Source organism: Camelina sativa, chromosome 19, assembly GCF_030686135.1.
Source record: "Camelina sativa cultivar CO46 ecotype springtype chromosome 19, ASM3068613v1".
NCBI lineage: Eukaryota > Viridiplantae > Streptophyta > Magnoliopsida > Brassicales > Brassicaceae > Camelina > Camelina sativa.
The window spans coordinates 8,181,954-8,204,685 of record NC_141898.1 but is presented as its reverse complement, the minus strand read 5'-3'; the positions used below and the strand labels follow the sequence as shown (position 1 = coordinate 8,204,685).

At 36.4% G+C, this 22,732-nt stretch overlaps 3 pseudogenes across 2 annotated transcripts; all 3 read left to right on the top strand.

Moving 5' to 3' along the window:
* Positions 1–218: 218 nt before the first annotated feature.
* LOC104765578 (uncharacterized) lies at positions 219–7,207 on the top strand (annotated as a pseudogene). Its single transcript, XR_015591003.1, has 21 exons — positions 219–567; positions 935–1,107; positions 1,229–1,396; positions 1,701–1,811; positions 1,925–2,002; positions 2,169–2,365; positions 2,449–2,509; positions 2,614–2,688; positions 2,774–2,851; positions 2,948–3,010; positions 3,099–3,182; positions 3,276–3,451; positions 3,924–3,963; positions 4,050–4,193; positions 4,322–4,441; positions 4,530–4,745; positions 5,011–5,172; positions 5,310–5,968; positions 6,122–6,327; positions 6,553–6,691; positions 6,769–7,207. The product of XR_015591003.1 is annotated as an uncharacterized LOC104765578 (transcript).
* A 256-nt stretch (positions 7,208–7,463) lies between these two features.
* Positions 7,464–10,928, top strand: LOC104765577 (uncharacterized; annotated as a pseudogene). The gene is made up of 7 exons (XR_015591004.1): positions 7,464–7,723; positions 8,250–8,332; positions 8,422–8,495; positions 8,587–9,045; positions 9,195–9,689; positions 9,771–9,983; positions 10,080–10,928. The product of XR_015591004.1 is annotated as an uncharacterized LOC104765577 (transcript).
* Positions 10,929–12,936: 2,008 nt separating this feature from the next.
* Positions 12,937–17,752, top strand: LOC104767585 (F-box protein At3g17320-like; annotated as a pseudogene).
* The last annotated feature ends 4,980 nt before the right edge of the window (positions 17,753–22,732 follow it).

Below are 22,732 nucleotides of genomic sequence, written 5' to 3'. Positions count from 1 at the left end.
TGTATATGTGATTATGCGTTGACCTATAATTGGTGTAGCTAACGATCATTTTTACTTATGTTAAAGAATGTGGGAGTTGAAACATCAAAGCAAGGATAAATTGCAGTGTCATAAGAATCCTGGCGTCCTGAGGTCTTCTTTTATCTCATATGGTGCGCGGGTGCACCATAGCTACGACATTTTGAATGACAAGCCGAACTTGGGACTCGTTGTCCATTGTCACCCTTTAAATTTTATATTTCGACTACTAATAATAATACGAAAGCAAAATTCAGATAATTGAATTAACCTGAATTATTTATTCCCGCCAGTGATGTTCCCCAATTTCATCAGTAAAAATAAAGAAAAGAAGCATTGGAGGGAAGAAAATGAAAAAAAGCAATTAAAAAAAAAAGAAAAGAAACGCAATGTTCGCCGGCGACGATGACTCAGTTCAGATTGTTCGACTTCTCGACCAGACGCTTACTTCCATTGATGGCGTTGCAGTCCGCGAGTCGACGGAGGCTCTGGATCGACTTTCTACGGAGCTCCCTCACTTCCCTTATCGTCTTCTCTCCATCGCTTCCGGTGACCTTCTCTTTTTTTTTTTGTTTGTTGTCTTATAACTTTTTACCCGATTTACTTAAGCAATTCACTTTATTCCAAAGCATTGACTTCTGATGAAGAGATGTGATTTTGATTTCCTCGAACCGAATTGCACAATTAGGGTTACAAAATTTGTTGAGTTTATGATTTGGTTCCGTTTTATGTGTGGCGCTGGTTGGTTATCGTAGAGGTAGTTTCATGAAGAGTATAGAATCCTTAGCAATATTTTGATTTAGCTGATACAAACACTCATACATGATTGAACTCATTCGGCTGAGTCTTTTAATTCTATCAATCGCTGTTGAATTGAATAAGTGCTAGTTCATTTTTTTTTTTTTCTGATTGACAGGAGGTGAAAATTCCAGCCAGAGAGTTGCCGCTGCAACGTACCTGAAGAATTTTACCAGACGGAACACGGGGATTGAAGGGACAATCTCTGAAGTCAGCAAGGAGTTTAAGGATCAGCTTCTCCTAGCTTTGCTTCAGGCAGAGCCTACAGTTCTTAAAGTTTTACTTGAACTGGTAGGCATATTCAACAAGCTTATCTTCATCTAGTTGTTGCAAATCTTATTATAACTTATTATTCCTGTAAAGTTTTAGTTTAATTTTGTGCTCACCTTCATTTTACTTCATTTGTGGCCAGCTCCACATTGTTGTTGTGTCAGAATTTGTGAAGAAAAATGCATGGCCTGAACTTGTATCAGAGCTGCGTTCTGCTATCGAGAAGAGCAGCTTAATTAGTAGTTCAAACTCTAGCTGGAGTACTGTGAATGCTCTGATGATATTGCTTACAGTTGTAAAGCCTTTTAAGGTATTTGTTACATTCTTTTTCGTAAGAAAAATTATATTAAGGAAGTGATAGCTTTAAACATAGATTTTTATCTCTCTCTTCCATCGGCTCTCCTATACTGCATCCCGTGTTGCATATATCATGGTTGAGCATCCCTTATTTTGGTTGTGAGCTTTTGTTGCTTCTGGCTGCAATATTTAAGAGTATGAACTACTGCAAAATCTGAAAACATTTGTGTTTTGAAGTGGTAGTCCTCTGTTCTGAACCTGGTCCTGTGTGGTCTATTTAAATGAGCGTGGCTTATTTTTGTGTGTTTGCTTTGCAGTACTTCCTGCAACCAAAACTTGCAAAGGAGCCAGTACCACAACAGCTGGAGAGTATCACGAAAGAAATTCTTGTACCCTTGGTGTCAGTATTTCATCATCTCACTGAAAAGGTTATCCTTTTCTCTTACTGTTTTCTTTTTCTTCATCTGCTCACACTTTATGTAAGATATATCTGCTCTTTGGATCTCAATGAGTATTCCTATCTGGTATAATTCTGAAGCAGGCTTTGACTACACATGGATGGGGTGAACTAGAATTGGAAAAGACACTCCACATTATCTGCAAATGCTTATACTTTTCAGTAAGTCATACCGTCAGTTTATATTTCAGATAGACGAAGTTTCCAGAACTGTTGTTGCATGTCTGGGTGATCGAAATTTGTCATTGATTATTAAACGTAATTTATCAAATTTCTCATGTTGTACAATCTACTGTGATAATTTTGTTAAGGGTGTTTTGTGTTGTAGGTGAAGTCCCATATGCCATCTGATTTGTCACCTCCGCTTGGTTCCTTCTGTCGAGATGTGATCAGAATTCTAGACTCCTTGAGTTTTGACTGGAGTGTGACTCCTTCAGATGGGTACTTGATTAGGTCGAAAGCTGGAAAAAGAAGTTTGCTCCTCTTTGGCACACTTGTCAGCAGACATAGAAAATATTCTGACAAGTATGTAAACACCTTAAATTCTTCTTAGCAATGTAGCATTCCCAATGCTTATTTACCACGCCTATTATATCTGATTTATGCAGATTAGTGCCAGAGATAGTAAATTGCTCAATGAAGATTGTGAAACATAGTTCAAACATCAGTGTAAGTATTTTTAGCAAAATTTGTTACTACAAAAATTGCTTCTTCTCATCAAAATGTTACTATCTTCTTAACCTAATGCTATGCGTGCCTACTATCATGTGCAGAAGCTCGGATGCCTAACTGAGAGAATTATCTCACTTGCTTTTGATGTAATTTCACGCGTCATGGAAATTGGCCCTGTAAGTTGTTAGAATGTTCACAAAAAATCTAAATAGAATGATCAAATGTCTATGAAAGCAAATATAATTTGTACCTTAAAAACAGGGATGGAGATTACTTTCACCCCATTTTTCTGTTTTGTTGGACTCTGCAATCTTTCCAGCCCTGGTGCTGAATGAGAGGGTACGCTTTCCTTTGTCGTAATCTGTGTTGCAAGCATTTCTTACTACCATTATTGCAAAAAATTTACTGGTCTTTCCGGGTTGCTTTTGCAAGTAGGACATATCTGAGTGGGAAGAAGATGCAGATGAATTCATAAGGCAAAACCTTCCATCTGAACTAGTATGAAACTTATCTCTCTCTCTCTAGACGGATTATTTTTATGTCTATGGTCCAGAGGCTATGAAATAATATCATTTTCGTTTGGCAGGAAGAAATTTCTGGGTGGAGGGAGGACATGTTTACAGCCAGGAAAAGTGCTATGAACTTGCTTGGTGTCCTTGCCATGTCAAAGGTGAAGAATCACCTTATAGGTTATGATCTATTTCATCAACTTTTTCAGCTATTCGTTCATAGGTTCTTATAGGTTATGATCTAATTCTTATAGGGACCACCAGTATCTACTACAAATAAAGCTTCCTCAGCAGCATGTAAGCGGAAGAAAGGTGAAAAGAGCAGAAGAAATAACCAAAGATGCATGGGAGATCTACTGGTGCTTCCATTTTTGTCAAAATTTCCTGTGCCGTTGAAAAGTTACATACTGGATGCTAGTACTTCAGCAGCGTGAGTTCCTATACATATTCATGACTTCTGATTCTAACTCCTTCAAATTCTTGGCAGATGTCTAAACCAAATAAAAAAAATGCTTTTGTAAGCTCTGAGCAATGGTACTCTTTGTTTGGCGCAGTGAGTAACACTAATTTATGCTTGCAGTGGGTATCAGAAACTATGTTCTTTTAGTGGAACTTTAAAAACTCGTTTTGCAAGTTGGTCTTCCATAATGCCATGTTTCGCAAGCTCGTCATCAACTTTTTGATATTTTTTCAGTAGACTGTATATATATATATATATATATATATATAATTCTCTGTTATCTTCTTTGCTAGACTTCTGAGACAACTATTCAACATTTTGAACATGTAATATCGGGTTGGAGTGCTTTTTGTTTACTGTTCTCTTCCACTTTAATATTTTCTTGTTTCATTCCCTTTTAATTTGTGATTAAACTGACTTTATTGCTATGTTGACATGTCAGCTATTTTGGTGTTCTAATGGCATATGGTAGCCTGCAAGAGGTGAGCAAATCTGGTTCTCTTTTTTTTGGAGTTGAGCATTTACTGATACAGTGCATAGAATTACAATGGCTCCCTTTTTCCGACAGTTTATCCAAGAACAAAATCCTGAGTATGTGGCATCTTTTGTCCGTACCCGTGTGCTACCGATTTATTCTACACCTGATTGCACACCTTACTTGGTTGCATCTGCAAATTGGGTACTTGGAGAGCTTGCGACCTGCCTACCCGAGGTGTAAATTTTACTTTTTATTTATGCAAACCATTTGCTGGAAGATGATATTCTTTTAGTCACTGATTAAAATTTGTAATGTTTTACTTCCTGTGATCACATATTTGATTAATTGCTTTATGCTTTCAGGAGATGAATGCAGATATTTTTTCTTCCCTACTGAAGGCATTAGCAATGCCAGATCAGGTGGAGATCTCTTGTTACCCAGTGCGTGTTTCAGCTGCTTGTGGAATAGGTTCACTACTCGAAGTAAGTCAGCACTTACATCAACAATGGCACTTGTATCTTAAAGTGAGCTTGTCATATCTAACTCAAAGAATGTGTTTGTTCTCTTCAGAATGAGTACCAACCACCTGAATGGTTGCCGCTTCTTCAGATTATTATTGGTAGGATTGGTAGTGAGGAGGACGAGGATGGCATTTTGTTTCAGCTTCTCAGATCTGTGATCGAGTCAGGAAGTCAAGCTATTGCCACACATATTCCGTACATTGTCTCTTCGCTAGTTAGTAATTTGTTGACGTTTATGCATCCTAGTGAAGATCCATGGTCTCAGGTATATTTTATTCCTGTCTTTCCACTTTCTTAATATTTTTGTTAATATCTGAAGCTGAAGGTAGCAGAATGTATTCTTTGTGATTTGAAGTAAAAAAATTGACACACTCTGCTAATTTTTATATCACGCACATGAAATCCTGGACTCTACCAAAATATTTGTAGAATTCCTGTTGTTCCTGGTCTAGTAATTGTGAACTTTGGACTATCTTTAGTGGGCATTGCAAGTCAATTCAACCTTTTTTTTTTTTTCTTTTTCATTTTAGGCTATTCTAGGTGGCCTTGAGACATTAGCAGCAATGGCTCAGACTTATGAGAGCTCTAAGCCTGAAGCGAATGAGGAGAATAATCAGGCGACTGAAATATGGCTAACTGGTCAAGGCACCATCAGCAAAGCTATGTCAGCACTTTTACAGCACGCATGGCTGGTAGTTAAAAAATTTACTCTAATCCCTTTGTGTTATTTATAAACATTATGACTCCTCCGTGTACTTGTAATTATAGAAATTGAAACACGATTCTAATTTTAGGATACTGCTCTGCCTTTTATCTTTGCATGGTTCAGACAACAGATGTGCCTCCGACTTCATGCATAGATCATTTTTCCACGATGTTGCGGTTCATTGTGATTGCTTCTACTAATTGCAATGTATTCGTGGAGCTCAGATTAACTGAATTACTCGTAGTTTGGGCCGATATTCTTGCTAGCTGGAACGGTTGGGAAGAGTCGGAGGACTTATCCATTTTTGACTGCATAGAAGAAGTTGTGGGTATAAATAACAAATATGGTTTTAGGAGTTTCCTTTTCAGAGATTTGCCATCCCCTCCAGCCATGCCAGTCCGTCCACAATCTGTTGTTGAATGCATTGGTTCATTTGTCAGAAAAGCCATACTTGAGTACCCGTCTGCCACAAGGAGGGCTTGTTCTTGTGTACACACGTTATTACATGTACCAGACTACTCATCTGACATCGAAGGGGTGGGAAAATCATTGGCAATGGTCTTCAGTGAAGCAGCCTTTTCTCATTTTCTAGGATTGCGTGAGAAACCTTGTACTTTGTGGAGGCCTCTATTACTGGCGGTATCATCATGCTATATCTCCTATTCTGATATTGTGGAAAGCACTTTAGAGAAAGTGATATTTCGAGCTATGGGCATCTTCATTGGCATCATCGCTTAAATTTGATGCGACTCCAGCATTGGCATCGGAAGTAAAACTATATGGTGAGTAGATAAAACTAATGTGCTGATGATTCAGAATTATTAAACTTACAGTTACAGTTCACAAGTTAGATCTTAGAAGGTTTAGTTGTGTATATAGTAGCTGTTTTTAATCTTAAATACATTAGCATGGACTAACAGACCACTTGTCTTCAGTGATGACGCTAGTAAAGGTGATCGAGCAGATTTTAGATGTAAAGCATGGGACTGCAACTGATGATTTGGCAAGGAAGTGCTTTGTTTCATTGATGGAGGCTTCTCAGAGGCTAAAGGAAGTGAACGAAGAAATAGACGTTGATGAAGATGATGGAGATCCCGGAGAAGAAGAGACAGAATCTGAAGAAACTGATTCATATGACGAGGTTTAATTTGATTTCTAGTACTCGTTCTTAAATTACATTCAAAGTATGTTTCATAATTTCTCGCTAGCACTAGCACTAGTATGAGAAGATAAACTCAGATAAGCAGTTAATTTGCTGGTCCAGTTGCAAAGTAGAAGATCTACTTTCATGAAACAACATTAGCTCTTCCAGTGAATTGTTTCTTCCCTAATAAGCTGTTTCATCTTGTGTTCTTTTGTTGAACAGGATTCCGAGAGCGATGATGAGTGTGAAGAAACGGAGGAAGAATTTCTGGAAAGGTATGCTAAAGCTGCAGCAGAATTGGAGGATAGTGAAGTAGCCGAAGAGGTTAATGAAGAAGATGATGAACATGAGATTGATTTGGGTAAATTTTCTCATCACAACAAGATAAGAAACAACTTTTTGCTTTGCTTAATGCTCTTTGAGTACTTGATTTTGCAGGTTCTCTGAATGAGATTGATCCGCAGAAACTGGTTTTATCATTAATGGAGAAGCATCAAGAGAAAGTAATAAAACTCGTACCCTCTGAAGTTATCTCAGCCTTTGTCAATTCTTTTCCTGTCTACACAAGTCTCTTCTCCAAGTGCCTCTAAACATTAAATTAAACAAGAGTTTTCTCTTTCTCCAATTTTCGATGCGGGTGTTTGTTCATGATGTGTTTACAAATTCTGAGTCAGTTTCGTGTTCCATGTTTTAACGAGACTTTTGAGGCATTTTAAAAGTTTGCTGATCAAGGCATCGATGGTCTCTTGATAGACTTATTAGACATGGAAAAAAAATATTTTATCTGTAAGAGTAACTTAGAGATATTTTTTTTGTAAGAAATTTCAAATTTGTATAACTGATACGAATTTTCAATATTTTTCACTTATTTTTTTTTTAGTGGTATGCACTTAACATGGATTTCACAATATTTGGATAATGTAGGCCATACAAATCTGGGCAACAAACGACCTTTTTTGTTTACCGTTTCTGGTAAGGGATCTTGCAAACCATTGGCTATAAACCCACCTGTAAAGGTCAGTTTCAAGGGTATAATCGACTTTAGCATCACTTAGATTCTTCGATCGAAACGCTGCGTATTGCAAACAAAAACAGTGGAATCTGTCGTTTGCGCGTCTTCTGGGTTTCTCTCTGTCTTTTCCATTTTTATTTTTTCGGCACTGAAGCGAATCTTCTCGTCGTCTTCTTCTTCTTTCGTTTCTCTCTCCCTCACTCATCTCAGTGTTAGGGTTTCGATTCGGCAGAGCATTATCTCACAACTATTTCGGCTGAAGTCGCTCTCCCAACCTCTCTCTCTCTTTCTCGGTTACTCTACCTCTTTGTCGGTACCCCAAATTTTCTCCATTCGAAGAACTTTTTAGGTCAAGTATGACTTGATTCTGCCTAATTTCTGGTATCTTGATCAAATTTGTCTGCTTTTTTTTTTTTATCTGGGATTTGTTTTTTTTTGTGTGCTTATAAGCGTATTTGATTTCGTTTCTTAGCTTCACGTCGTTGTAAGCTCTTATGCATATATGGTTGCTTTGCATTCTGAGCTGTTGGAGGTTCTTCATCGCTGTTCCTTTTTTTCTTTTATTTTGCTGTAATTTCCGTGCATCTAGTGTAAATTAGGGTTTCTCTGTGTACATTTAAAGCTCTCTTTCTACTGTTGTTTAGAATTGATTAGTGGAGAGCTTTCGCGTGAACTTTTGCATTGCAAGAGAGTCTCAGATTTATCTGATATGTGCTTTGTTTCTCTCTTTTCCGGGATTTGTATCTTCACTGAGAAATCTGTTTTTTAAGGCTTGTTTAGTTGATTTCTTCTAGTTTAATTGATTCTTCGTTGAACAATGGTCATGAAAGTCCCATGTTTTGACCTTTTTGTTAATATGTATTTCAGGGGTTTATTCAAACTCCATTGAACAAAATATTTTTATCAGATAATTTGAAGCAATGTATACCGAGGGAGCCCCTGCCTCTTTCATTGACCAGAGCATGTATTATCCCGCTTATTACTGTTCAGGTTGATAGCTCTGCTTCACGAAATTTACTTGTCATTCTTGTTTTTAAGGTTGCAAATTTCCCTTATCTTCTGGATTTTTTTTTTCACAGGTTATGATTCAACCGTCGAGTGGGAGAACCATCAGGTTATTGCTGGTGTGGATGGTTCAGAGGTCCAATACACGGTGCGTCACAATCTTCATTCACAGAAACGTGCTGTTTTTTTTTGTTTGTTTATCGTCTTACCTAGCTAACATTCTAATCTTGCGTCTTCAGGGTGGGCAAAATGAAAATTCTCCCTTTATATGCTATACACCAAGTTATGGATACGCACAGTCTCCTTACAATCCGTACAATCCTTACATACCAGGCGCTTCAATAGGCGTTGACTCTTCTTCGTTTGTTGGATTCCAGCAGTATTACTCCAGCGCCCCGTATGAGAATACTGCATCGTCGCCTACTTATGTTCCTTATGTTATTCAGCCTGATATTGTCTCGAGTAGCTCAACAGACTCTTTGGTAGCGACTGATTTAGCCAATGGTGGTCAATCTGATATAAGAGGATCCAGACAGAGAGATGGTTCAGCGATTGCCGGGTTCCCAAAAGATGCTCCAAAATCTTCAACAGTGAATTCTTTGGGGACCTCTGAGAAACTAAGGTCTAGCACTGAACAGAATAAACAGCCAGGAGTCTCCAAGAATGTTTCAGCTCCAGCTCCTGCACATTCTCTCCAGGTGATTTCTCGTAGAAAATAATTCTTGATTCTGTTCTCTTCTGAATATTGGGTGTGCTTATGCATTACAAGGAGTGTTTTGTTGATATTACAGTGCTATCTTAGTCATTCATTCCTATGTTGAGTCTGAAGTCGTGTATGTTTTTGCAGGGTAAAACTGCTTCCGTTGACAGTGTTTCCAGCAGCAGACGCTTGTCTTATGGGCAATTAGACATTGCTAATGGGTTTTCATCCGTTGCTTCAAATAGTTACAAGCCTCGTTCCAAGATGTATGATGGCGTAGGTGATTACGACCTAACTCGAAGTCCAGATATGAGCGAACATTATCGAGGTTCAAGAACGAGAAGATCAAGAAATCAGTTTGTTGTCAAAGCTTATACTACCAAAGCTGGAAATGCTGATGCAGAAGGAAACATTGTGATAAATCCTGATCAATATAATAAAGAAGATGTCAGAACAGACTACAGAAATGCCAAGTTTTTTGTGATTAAATCGTATAGTGAAGATGATGTTCACAAGAGCATCAAATACGGTGTCTGGTCATCAACATTGCATGGGAACAAGAAACTGCAGAGTGTATATGAAGATGCTCAGAGAATAGCCACTGAGAAGTCTTGTGAATGCCCTATTTTCTTATTCTTCTCTGTGAGTCCATTCTTACTTTTACTGCCTTGTGCTAATGTGCTTGCATTCATACTTTGTGCTTATGTTGTTCCCCCGCTTTAGGTCAATGCCAGTGGTCTGTTCTGTGGTGTGGCTGAGATGACCGGTCCAGTTTCCTTCAACCGGGACATGGATTTTTGGCAGCAAGACAAATGGAGTGGAAGTTTTCCTGTCAAATGGCACGTCATTAAAGATGTTCCTAATAGCTGTTTCAGGCACATAATTTTACACAATAACGAGAATAAGCCAGTGACCAACAGCCGAGACACACAAGAGGTGAGTTCGTGTTTTTTTAATCTTGACACTTCACTTTCTGAACCAGATTCCAAGAACTCTGAAATCTCAATCTTATCATTCTCGGTTTGTGTGCAGGTAATGCTGAAACAAGGACTCGAGGTGCTAAAACTATTCAAAAATCATGCGGAAAGGACTTCGCTATTAGATGATTTTATGTACTATGAAAACCGCCAGAGACTCATGCAGGAAGAGAAAGCAAGACTTCCATTCAGGACCTTTCGTAGCCCATTTCCCATTCCCAAACCGAATATTTCTGACAGAAGCAAGAAAATCTCCAAAGATGTCTTCAAGAAACCTTCAGTAACCTCGGCAGAAACAGAAGTTGCGCAGTTAAAAAACTCAGATGGGGATGAAAAGAGCAATACAGAGGAACCTAGAGAAGAGTCTACTCCTTCCACTCTGAAGATTGGCTCTCTCAACATTAAAACGGCTGCTGGTACCACCTTTAACTCAACCCAACCCAAGTCTAAACCGGCCTCATCTCTCAGCTCTGACCGGAAGTCGGACTCCTCTGGAGAGGTGACAGGATCTCTGGCTGATGACATCATCAGGGTAGGATCGTTGCCCATTAAAGTGATGGTATCTGCAGATTCATCCTTGAAGATCGGAGCTGCTGGTACAACTCCTCTCAACTCAAGATCACTTCAGACTTAAACCGGGATTTCGACATTGTCTTTTGTCTAACTTGTTCGAGAAAGAGATTGAGTATGTATAGATTGGTTCTACCTTTAAAAGGGTCTGATGGGTGGTTTGAGAATCCTTTTTCATCGTTGAAGTTTGGTCAAATGATTGTTTTTAGCGGTTGCATTTTTGTGTGTTGGGTTTGATCTTTTGAGATTATTGATCGAAGTTTCTGTTGTCATGCTATCTTAAATGCGTGTGAGTGATGTTTCTTCAGCATCAAATACAAAGGCACTATTCAAATCTGGTCCAAACTCAAAATGATCGTTAAACTATATAAACACACGGAATGAACGACTTTTTTTTTTTTGGACAAACGAATGAACAAGTCTATTATGTATTGAACTTTTGGGAGGATTTAGTTGGATTTTAAGATTTTCAAAAAATTTGAGAGATTTGAGCGAACTTTTAGAAGATTTGGTTATTTGTTAAGAGTTTTATATTTAAACAAAAAAAAGGAAAATAATATGTGATTTTGTGAGATTTTATTACTAACGTTTAGGTGATTTTAGAATATTTTACATCCCAAAAAAAAAGGAAAATATGTCTCCAACTATCTCAACCCATTGTCCCTCATATCACCACAAAACTCACATGACAACATATAGTTTGAAGACAGAGTTTAAGATCAAACGAATAACAACTACTCTTAACAGAGATCTAACGCGGAAGCCAATAGTTGTTATGATTTCATTCATATTTTTGTTCTTTCTTATTCAACACACCAAACGGCAAGCTACAAAGAAGTAACAAGTACTCAAAACACATTTATGGAGACCAGATATAGGAATCTGATGATATAAAAACAGTTGGATATACCGTATATCCAAAATAGTTTGATTATGAAATTTGTCATTTTTTTTTTCTGAAATCCTTCAGAATATCACCTTTGGAGTTAGGTGGGACTGTTTTGTTTCTATTTTTCACTAGTTTTCAACTGATGAAGTATCCAAAATCTCCTAAAAATCAGTATTTTCAAAACAAGATATTGTCAAATTTTAATAAATCTTTGATTGAATAACAAGACATCTATATTAACATTTTTGAAGTACATTTTGTGTTATGCCCTTTTAGTTTTGCTTATTTAAATTTTTATTTACAACTTAACCCTTCAAAAGTTTCCAAAAATAACATTACTTCAGATTTTGTTTCCTAAATATTTTACATTCTATTCAAACAAAAAAATTACAGCAAAATCAATATGGAAACACAAAATATGATATATTTAACTACACCTTCTATTGTGTATTGAAAATATTATATCTATGAATCTTTTGCAAACCAAGAAAACAACAATTTGATTCCTATTTTGTTTTCCAAAATCTGTGAGTTTTGATTCTTAATGTAAGAATAACTTCGATTCACATTTATTTAAATATTATAATTAATATATATAAACTTAATAAAATTTTAAAATATTACAAATATGTAAAACTAAAAAAGTTTAAAATACTATATAATACGGTTATATAGTAGATAGGTTATAAAGATGACATGTTGGATTTAATAAAGTATCATTAAATTTGTGCTAACACGGGTTAAATCCTCATTTTATTATTTTTCAACACTATTAATATTAGAATATTTGACATATAAAATTAAGTTGATTTAACTAATATTGTGTAAAATAATTAAATCATTAGGAAAAATGTGACTTAATCATAGCGTATAAATGACTTATAATGTATTTAGATCCTTTATTTTTTTGTTATAATAATTAAAAATCAAAATAAAATCTCAAACACTAAACAAAACAAACTAAATATAACAAACAAATAGTCATGAAGTATATAACAAACGGTCGAAAAATTTAGTTATTCCTCTATTTGCAAAACATCAAATATTTAACAAAAAAAAGTACAATATAAATATAAATAATAATAAAAATTATATGCACGCGGTGTACCACGGGTTAAAATCTAATTATGATTGATTTTGAATGATTTTATAGAAATTTCAAATTCAATAACACTGATTTTGGATAGTAATTTAAAAATCATAAATTAAATAACAGATTATTTTAACAAAAACCCAAAATCTTTAAAAATCCCTTAGATTGTGGTGTCTTCCGTTTGTTATCCTGGAAGTTTTGGGCTGAGGCCCGTAGTCTTCTCGAGTGAGTAACCTTTTGACTGAACCGTCTCAATATAAAAAGATTGAAAGCGTGTGGAAGTAAAAACCCTAATCACCATTTCATCAAACCCTATTGACGATCGACCTAATTACCATTTCATCGATCCTTGTCGAACCAATGACGAAGATTTCCGATCTTCCACGGGATCTGGCTGATGAGGTGCTCTCCAGGCTTCCGGTAACATCTCTGAGGGCAATACGATTTACTTGCAAAAAGTGGAACACTTTAACCAAACGTCGCAGCTTTACAAAGAAGCAAATTGGTTGGGAACAAGCAGAAGCAAAGAAGAAGCAAGAGAAGGAGCTTGAGGCGATCATGATTATGAACGATAGGGTTTATCTGATGAGTGTCAATCCAGATGGAATTCACAAAGACGACGACAACGTTGAATCATCTATAAAGCAGAAAGGTAAACTTATTAGCCTAAACGGTGGCGATCAAGTAGTTATATCTCAAGTCTATCACTGTGATGGTCTATTGTTATGCATCACCAATGACAACAACAACTCTAGGCTTGTGGTTTGGAACCCTTATTTCTGGCAAACAAGGTTGATAGAACCTAGGGAGTCTTACCACAAATGGGACAACTATGCTCTCGGATACGGGATAAAGAAGAGCAGTTGCAACCGAAGCAACACAATCTTGAGATATTTGGATGCTTTCGAAGACATGAGCGAGATGAGTGTAGAGCCTCCAACTAGAATCTGCCAGTTCGAAATTTACCATTTTGACTCTAACTCATGGATGGTTATCGAGGATATTCCCGACTGGAATATATCTCATTTTACCGTGGAGTGTCACTCAAAGGAAGCACTCACTACAAGAAAACAACGGTTTTGCGATGGACGAATATGTAGCGAATCCCTCGCAAATTGACAAAAGCGAGGTATTTGCGAGGAAAGTTCGTTCCTCGCAAATCGCTTTTCGCAAATCGGTCAACATCGCAAATCCCTTGCAACCTGCCAACAAAACATATACACACCATAAGTGTTTACACAAACATAAACACCACATATAAACACACATAGTTTACACAAACACAAACATTAACAAAAACAATGAAGCATGTTTTACCTCGGCATAGATTTGGTTCTTCACAGTTACTGATAACCCGCCAGAAGCACTACTCTCCATGTTATCCGCTGATAATAGCTCAGACTCAGCTTCAGCTATCTTTGACGACACTTCATTGAACACCTTCTCAGACAGTCCATCAACAAACGACCCATCTGGTTTCCTATGAGTGTCTTCTAGTACTCGCAGGAAATCAGGCAGTGGCTCACCAGTACTCTCAGACTAAAAACAGAGAAATGAAACAACTATATTACTATATTGTAGATATGATATGAATAATGAACTTGTGTTAAACAGAGATACTTACAAGCTTTCGTGCTCGGGCTTTAAAAGAGGTCTGACCAGAACGGTGCTTATGTATTTCGGTGCCATTAGGATCACTATAGCGAGCATTACGGCTATTGATACTCTTTGCTTCTGATTTTGGTTCACACCAAAACTGGACCAAGCCATCCCATATGGTAGGATCAAGCCACCGCGGCATTGCGTCATTACCTCTCTTCTTCCACTTACCCTTCCACCGAGACACTTGATCACTCATCCGACTCTTCAACTTCTTTTCAAACTCAGCTCTAACTCTTCCATTGATGGACGCATCCCAGTTATATGTTTGCTTGTAAAGACAGAGAAATGAATCAAGTGATAAACAAACAAAATCTGTAATTTAAACACATCAACAATCTGTAACTTACCGCAAAAGTTTCAAACCACCGGTTTACAACCGGACCTGGTGTTTGGGTCCAATTGGCATGAGCTGATTTGAAATCTCTTTCAAAAATGGCCCGGACAGTAGCAACAACCGAAGAATCCTGGTCAAACCTACAAAACATAAAATAAAAGGAATGAGGATCATTGAAAATACAAAACATAAAGATAAACTATAGGTTAGATACATAACATTCTCACCAGAGAGTATCCGGAGGTCGCTTAGGATCCAGTTTTGGTAAGCCAGCACGCCCAGGACTTGCAAGTAACTGTTCCAAAGTGAAAAAAGTTTTAGAGGCAGAAATACTGTTGATACGCGAAGTTGATTGCTGAGGAGGATTCTCATCATGCAACGCCGGAGAGCTTCCATGATTCTCATCATGCATCACCGGAGAGCTTCCATGAGGATTACCAGCATGCATCGCCGGTGATGTACCTTGAGAAGAAGCGGGAGAAGGTAACCTTCGGGGAGGAACAGAAGAAGAATGTGTCCTTCGAACAGAGACTGGAGGACTTAACCCTTGAGAAGCAATGAAATTTCTGTAAACGTTTTGGTTTACAGAAACATTTTGGTCTCGAGAAGACATCTAAAAGCAGGAAAAAAAAACTGATTAGAATCACAAAAATTGAATCCCAAATTTCGAGACCCTAAAATCGAATTTAAAACCCCAAATTGAATCATAACCCTAAATCCCAAATTGAATCCCCAGTTTTGAAACCCTAAAATCGAATTAAAAACCTAATCGAATCATAACCGTAAACCCCAAATTGAATCCCCAATTTTGAAACCCTAAAATCGAATTAAAAACCTAATCGAATCATAACCCTAAACCCCAAATTTTAAACACTAAATCGAATAAAAAACCCTAATCTAAGCAAACTTTCTAACTATAAAGAGGTAGAAGGGGAGAGGAGGAGACTTACCGGACAAGTGATTCAAAGGAAAAGAGAGAGGAGAAGAGGAGTAAGGGTCGGAGAAGGTTTCACCGGAAAAGAGAGAGGAGAAGAGGAGAAGAGAACAACTGGAGAAGAGAGAGGAGAAGAGAACAACCGGAGAAGGGGAGAGGAGAAGAGAACAACCGGAGAAGAAAGAAATCGGAAGAAGAAGAAGGAAATTAGGGTTTGTCGGTTGGGTTTGAGCTTCGCTCAAACTAGGTTTTTTAGTTATATAGGAAATTAACGGCGTCGCAATTCCAACGCAAAATTTGCGAGGGATTTGCTACGTTCCCTCGCAAAAAGCATCGTAAATATTAATTAATTTAAATTTTTATAATTTAGAGTTTTTGCGAGCAAATTGCGAGGGAACGTAGCAAATCCCTCGCAAAGTCTTTAGGGTTTAGGATTTAAAGTTTCTATGTGCGAGGGATTTGCTACGTTCCCTCGCAAAAGCATCGCAAATATTAATTAATTTAAATTTTTATAATTTAGAGTTTTTGCGAGCAAATTGCGAGGGAACGTAGCAAATCCCTCGCAATGTCTTTAGGGTTTAGGATTTAAAGTTTCTATTTGTGAGGGAATTGCTATGTTTTGTGTTATTTGTGAGGGAATTGCTATGTTTTGTGTTGTTTTAATCATTAATAGTAATGTAATAAGTCTTTAGGGTTTAGGGTTTAGGGTTAAGGGTTTAAAGTTTCTATTTGCGAGGGAATTGCTATGTTTTGCGTAGTTCGCGATGGATTTGCGACGAATTTGCTATGGCTCTAGCAAATCAATCACAAATTTTTCGCAAACCTTGAATATCTAATTTGCAAAAACCATCAAAATAATTGTAACAAATTAGTCAAATTAACTTTCAAGTATATTATAAGGTCCAATGGTGTCATCATACTCTTTTCTATCATCAAACTTTCCAAAATTGTCCAATTTTGCATCTTACTCTAAACATGATGATGTTCTACACTATATCACATATATGTTCATTACATTGAGACAAATATTTGCCAAATTGTCCAATTCTCTAACAATTTTGTGTTGCACTGCTATCTTTGATTAATAGTTTTGGATTCAACTTTTTTAATCATTAATAGTAATGTAATAAGTCTTTAGGGTTCAAGGTTTAGGGTTAAGGGTTTAAAGTTTCTATTTGCGAGGGAATTGCTATGTTTTGCGTAGTTCGCGATGGATTTGCGACGAATTTGCTATGGCTCTAGTAAATCAATCGCAAATTTGTCGCAAACCTTGAATATATAATTTGTAAAAACCATCAAAATAATGTTAAAAGTTAGTAAATTCACCTTCAAATGTATTTCAGAATAATTCTATTAAGTTTTGTAATATTTATAATAAATTATTATCCTAACTTTGCAATGGATTTGCTATGGCTTTCGCAAATCACTCGCAATTCCATAGCAAATTTGCGATGGAGTATGTTCTCGCAAAATCGTCGCACTATTGCGATGGATTTGCGAGGAAAGGGACCTTCCCAGCGAATTTGTCGTAAATGCATCGCAATTGAGCAGCGGATTTGCGACGACTGAGTTCGACGCAAATTTACGAGGAATGTGCTATGGTTTTTTATTTACTAGTATATCCCTCGCAAATCTATCGTAAATTTGCGAGAGCTGTACTCCGTCGCAATGTGTCCTCGCAAAAGCCTTGTTTTCTTGTAGTGACTTACTGGTTTGCTCAAGAGAGGATCCTACCACTTGAAGAGGAGATAGAAGAGATCCCAGGTGAGATCCCAGAGCTACGAGAGATCCCTAGTTTCTTACTATGTTTTGATTTTACAACAGAGAAATTTGGATCACTTCTGCCTCTACCATTTCAGCCTCGTTTTAATGATACTGTAACTCTATCTACTATTAGAGAGGAGAAACTTACGGTTTTATATCACCGATGGGATACGGCGTGGACAGGGATATGGATTAGTAATAAGATTGAGCCTAACGCAGTGTCATGGAGCAGCTTGTTCTTACCTATCGGTAGGATTAGACCATTCGAGCCTATATCTGCGACTTTCTTTGTTGACGAAGAGAAAAAACTCGCGGTGATTTTTGATAAACGAAAGAGTATACATAACCCCACTCGCAACACAGCTTATATCGTTGGAGAAGATGGATATTGCAAACAAGTGGATCTTGGAGAATCGTCTGTTCATAGCTATTGTTTTCCAGTCCTTGTGTGCTCTTATGTTCCAAGTTGTGTGCAAATCTAAAGCAACCTGCACCCACCAGGATCGGAGGCAAGAGGAAGAAACCACTCTTGCTTTGTTTTTATTTCTTCCATTTACAAGACCTAGAATAATGTGTTTCTTGCTTCTTTTTTTTACTACTCTCTTTGCTTTGTTTTCTTTTTTATTTGTCAATTGTTCTTTGAACAATATTAGTCAATTCATAATGTGTTTCTCATCTTCGTTGTGCAATATGGAAGAGAAATAATTGGTTTAAATTTTACAAATTTTTATAAGCATATTAAGTGTAGTTTTAATTATATTTAATTAAGTAGTAATTTGTATTATTTTTAAATAAGCAGATTTTAAAACATGTGGAACAGTACTACACTGAAGTGTTTATATAGCTCGAATTTATTTTTAAGATCTCATTTTTTTTGTATTATTTTTAGTAATCATATACATAATTTTGTATGACTAGAATATGTGGTCTTTAGGGAATCCGCATGGAGAATGGAGAAGGAAAACATAAATAAATAAAGGAAAAATGATTGCCAGCTACTTGAATTCAAGTATACACCAACACATAGACACACATACAAACAATATAAATGTTCTGTTAACTACATGAACTATTGTCATCACATATTGTTATCACATATGGACATTCATAAACAAATATAGCTTATGTGTACAACATTATAAACATTAAATTTTAGCCGGAATCCGGCATTGACCAGTGTTGACTGGCGTTGACCAGCGTTGACCAGCGTTGACCAGCGTTTTTTTTCCTAAAAATAATATTTTTTTTTGTTTTTATATATTTATTATAAATAAATAAATAAAATAAATTATTTGTATAATTTACAAAAACAAAATATAACAACAAAAAGTTATATGATAAAAAAATATAAGAAAATTATGTACAAAAAAAAATTAAAAATTTTATGACAAACAAAATTTGTGGCATATCTAGTAACTAATTTTGTTAATACAGAAAATATACCAAAAATAATATAATAAAACTATCAAAATTTTATGTGTAGTAGATTTTTTTATAAAACTATAACAAATATATACCTTTCTGTTTTAAAAATCATTTTTTTGTTTTGTATTTTCAAAGATGGGGGTTTTAAATATATTTTTCTTTTTTTACTTATTTATAAGATTATGTCATTTGAAATATATCCAAGGCATTGCCAACTATTTCTTTGATTTTAATAGATCAACCTTTGATTTTACAAAATCAACTTTTGTTTTTTAACTATTTTCTTGATATATGTCTTTTATGTAAATAAATAAAATTTTCATTATTTTCTTCCTTTGTTTTTCTTATTAGAAACAAAGAAATAGTTGGTAATGTCTTGGATATATTTCAAATGACATAATCTTATAAATAAGTAAAAAGAAAAATATATATTTAAAACCCCCACCTTTAAAAATACAAAATAAAAAATGATTTTTAAAAGGAAAATGTATAGATTTGTTATAGTTTTATGAAAAAATCTACTACACATAAAATTTTAGTTGTATAGTTTTATTATATTATTTTTGGTATATTTTATGTATTAATAAAATTAGTTACTAGATATATCACAAATTTTGTTTGTCATTATTTTTTAATTTTTTTGGTATATAATTTTCTTGTATTTTTTTGTCGTATAAATTTTGTTGTTATATTTTGGTTTTGTAAATTATACAAATTATTTAATCTTTTTATTTATTTATCAAAAATACATAAAAACAAAAAATGTTATTAAGAAAAAAGAAAAAAAAAATTTGAATATTTTTTCTGGTCAACGCTGGTCAACGCCGGTCAACACGGGTCAACGCCGGATTCCGGCCAAAAATTAATGTTTATGGTGTTGTACACATAACCTATGTTTGTTTATGGATGTCCTTATGTGATGACAATAATTCACGTAATTAACAAAACATTTATATTGTTTGTAGAAACTAAGTTTTACACAATGAATTTGTTTGAGTGGAGAACAAAGAAATTTAAGGTCTCTCTCTAAAAACTGGATTAAAGCTAGAAAATAAAGAGGGGTTATGATTTCTTGAAGAAAAAGGTAAGGTTTCTCTCAAGAACAATGAAGAAGTAGGGTTTTTGTATTAATTGCTGTATGCATACAATGAGGGGGTACCCCTCTATTTATATGAATGCATTGATTACAAGATAAGTCTATTTTCCTTAAATCTCGGATTGAAGATATGGTAAATTTCCTCTTCTGATGATCAGATCGGGCTTAGAGGCGGTCTCGGAGGTCGGTCGAGTGACTTCGTCGGGCTTCTGCTTATAGGCCCGTTTAGCTGGCCCAAAAGGGGGGGGGGGTTCTCCGGTTTAGTTGATGTGTAAGATTACTCGGTCTACCTTTGGTTTAGGTCGGTATGTCGTGGGTGCTAAATCCTGCACCAACAATTAGTCCCCGCCCAGTTCAGTAGATTCGATTATCAATTCGAGTTTCCAAACTATAGGAGAAAAATATTCTATCTAAACTTTAGGAAAACCAAATTCCGAGCACGCGCATGTTGCATTCGCCAATCCAGTTGAGACGTGTCGTAGATCATGATGACTTTTTGTAAGTTGGTTGCTCTCTTCATCCATAAATACACGAGTTCATTCTTCATTGCTGAGCAGCTAGTTCGCAATTCCAGACTGAAATTTCGGAGGTTGGAAGAGGAAGCTCAATCTTCACGGGCTATTAGGTTTGCGATCTCCGAACTAAATGAAGATTCAGATCAGGATGAGAATAGAAACTGGATGACCTGTGAATCGAAGGCCGTGTTTTTAATCCCTTTTTGTCTCTGCATGAATTCTCTAAGGGCGAACTGGGAACAATGAAGAGATCAAAACGAGGTTTTTGCCTCAAGGTGTCATTGTCGAAGATATTACACTTTCGTGCAATGATGCCAGTTCAGATTCCCGATAATTATTGTATTCGGAACTTACAAGCTGCAAGACGTCTCTCGGCTTACATCAAGTAATCCTACATTTAGTGATAATTTGGAGATAACTCTAGGCTCCGTAGGTGGGTGGTTTTGTCCCAAACAGTGTGTGCTTTTGCGGGGAGCGAGATACTGGGCTCGGCTTATCCTCTTTCATCTAGTTCGGAGATGGATTGCGAAAATAAAACTCTGGGTTCGGCTTATGTTTCCATCCGAACTAGAGCTTGGGTGCGAAACAAAAACTCTGAGTTTAGCTTATCTCTCGATTAAGAGTTTGAGGTTCGAAACAAAAACTCTGGGTTCGGCTTATTCCTCGATTAAAAGTTTGAGGGGAGCGAGATACTGGGCTTGGCTTATTTCTCTTTTGCGGTTTGACGCGAGTCGAGCATCTGGCCAAGATGTCAGAAGATTCAGTATGAGTCACAAAAATTCAAACAGAACTGAAGCTATTTGATGATGAACTAAAATCGAAGCTGTCTGCAGACGAGCTGAAACTGAAGTTATCTGAAGACAAACTGAAACTGAATTATCCGAAGACGAGCTGAAACTGAAGTTGTCTGATGACGAACTGAAACTGAAGCTATCTGAAGACGGATTGAATGAAGCTATCTGAAGACGAACTAAAACTGAATTATCTAAAGACGAGCTGAAACTGAAGTTGTCTGATGACGAACTGAAATTGAGGTTGTCTAAAAACGGACTGAAACTGAAGCTGTCTAAAGGCAAACTGAAACTGAGCTGTCCGTTTAAGGGAGAATTCATCCTTGATTTGCGAGCGCAAAACTCGGCTTTCGTAATCGTTTAGTTGCGAGTGTCTAACTCGGCTTTTAGATTTTAGGCGCGAGTTGAGGAGCTTGTCTTTAATTTTCGAGCACGGAGTCCAGTTTTAGATTCCCGATTTTTTTTTTTTTTTTTGCGAGGTATGACTCGGCTTTTTTTTTTTTGCGAGATATGACTCGGCTTTTTTTTTTTTTTTTATGCAAGGCATGACTCAGGTTTTTTAGTAAAGAACTAACGAGTTCAGATTTCCGAACTGGTTTTATATTCGAGTCATGGCTCGACTTTTTTTTTTTTTGCGAGGTATGACTTAGCTTTTTTTATATATATGCGAGGCATGACTCTGATTTTTTTTTAATAAAGAACTAACGAGTTCGGATTTCCGAACTGGTTTTTTATATGCGAGGCATGGCTCAGCTTTTTTTTTTTAAATGAGGATGCTTGCTTTACACTGATCAAATACGTCATTATGTTGAAGAGATCCCTCATAATAACGATTCATGCATAAACAATAAAAAATGCTAGGCATGTGATAAAGAGGATAGCAAATTAAATGCATATGATCAAGTGATAATGATTTTCAAGTTCATCCGTTTTGATGATTCTATATGGCATGAGGATATCTAGCGTGAGCTGATTTGAGCAAGTTAATATATATAAATGTATAGAAAACTTATCTTGATGAATGTGTCGGACAGAATGTGTCTGCTTCAGAAACCCGGTGATAGCTTTTGGTAGGAATAGCCGATTGACATGAAATTGGTCTTCTTATAAATATGAGCGTCCGGGCTTCAATTTGATATGTAGATCATCGTCTGGTTCTTTATAGAATGACTGTAAATTGCTTTCAAAGTCGGTTCTCTTGACAGGTCGGATCAGAGTTTTAAGATTATCTCAGGTTTAGAGAAATCAATGATAAATTTCTGCAGACAGCTCGGATTGAGACGATGTAGATCTCGTTAAAAAGACAAGCCTCGGAGCTTCAGATTGATATGTAGTACGGTGTCTAGTTCTTCCTATAACGCCAAAAAAATTCCTTTAAAGTTTGATTTTCTTGACAGATCGGATCAGCGATTTAGGGTTTTGACAGATCGCACCAGTTGAGGGAAATTGGTAATAAATTTCAAACAGCTCGGCTCCAGGCGAGGTCGGTCTCGAAAGAGAGATGAGACTCGAGGTTTCAAACTGATATGCAGATCGACTACAGATTCTATATGGATGGTTGGGAATATGGTCGTGATGTAAGACGATCTGACAATTGCGAATAGGCTGCATCTGATAAGGATAACTGGTCATAAG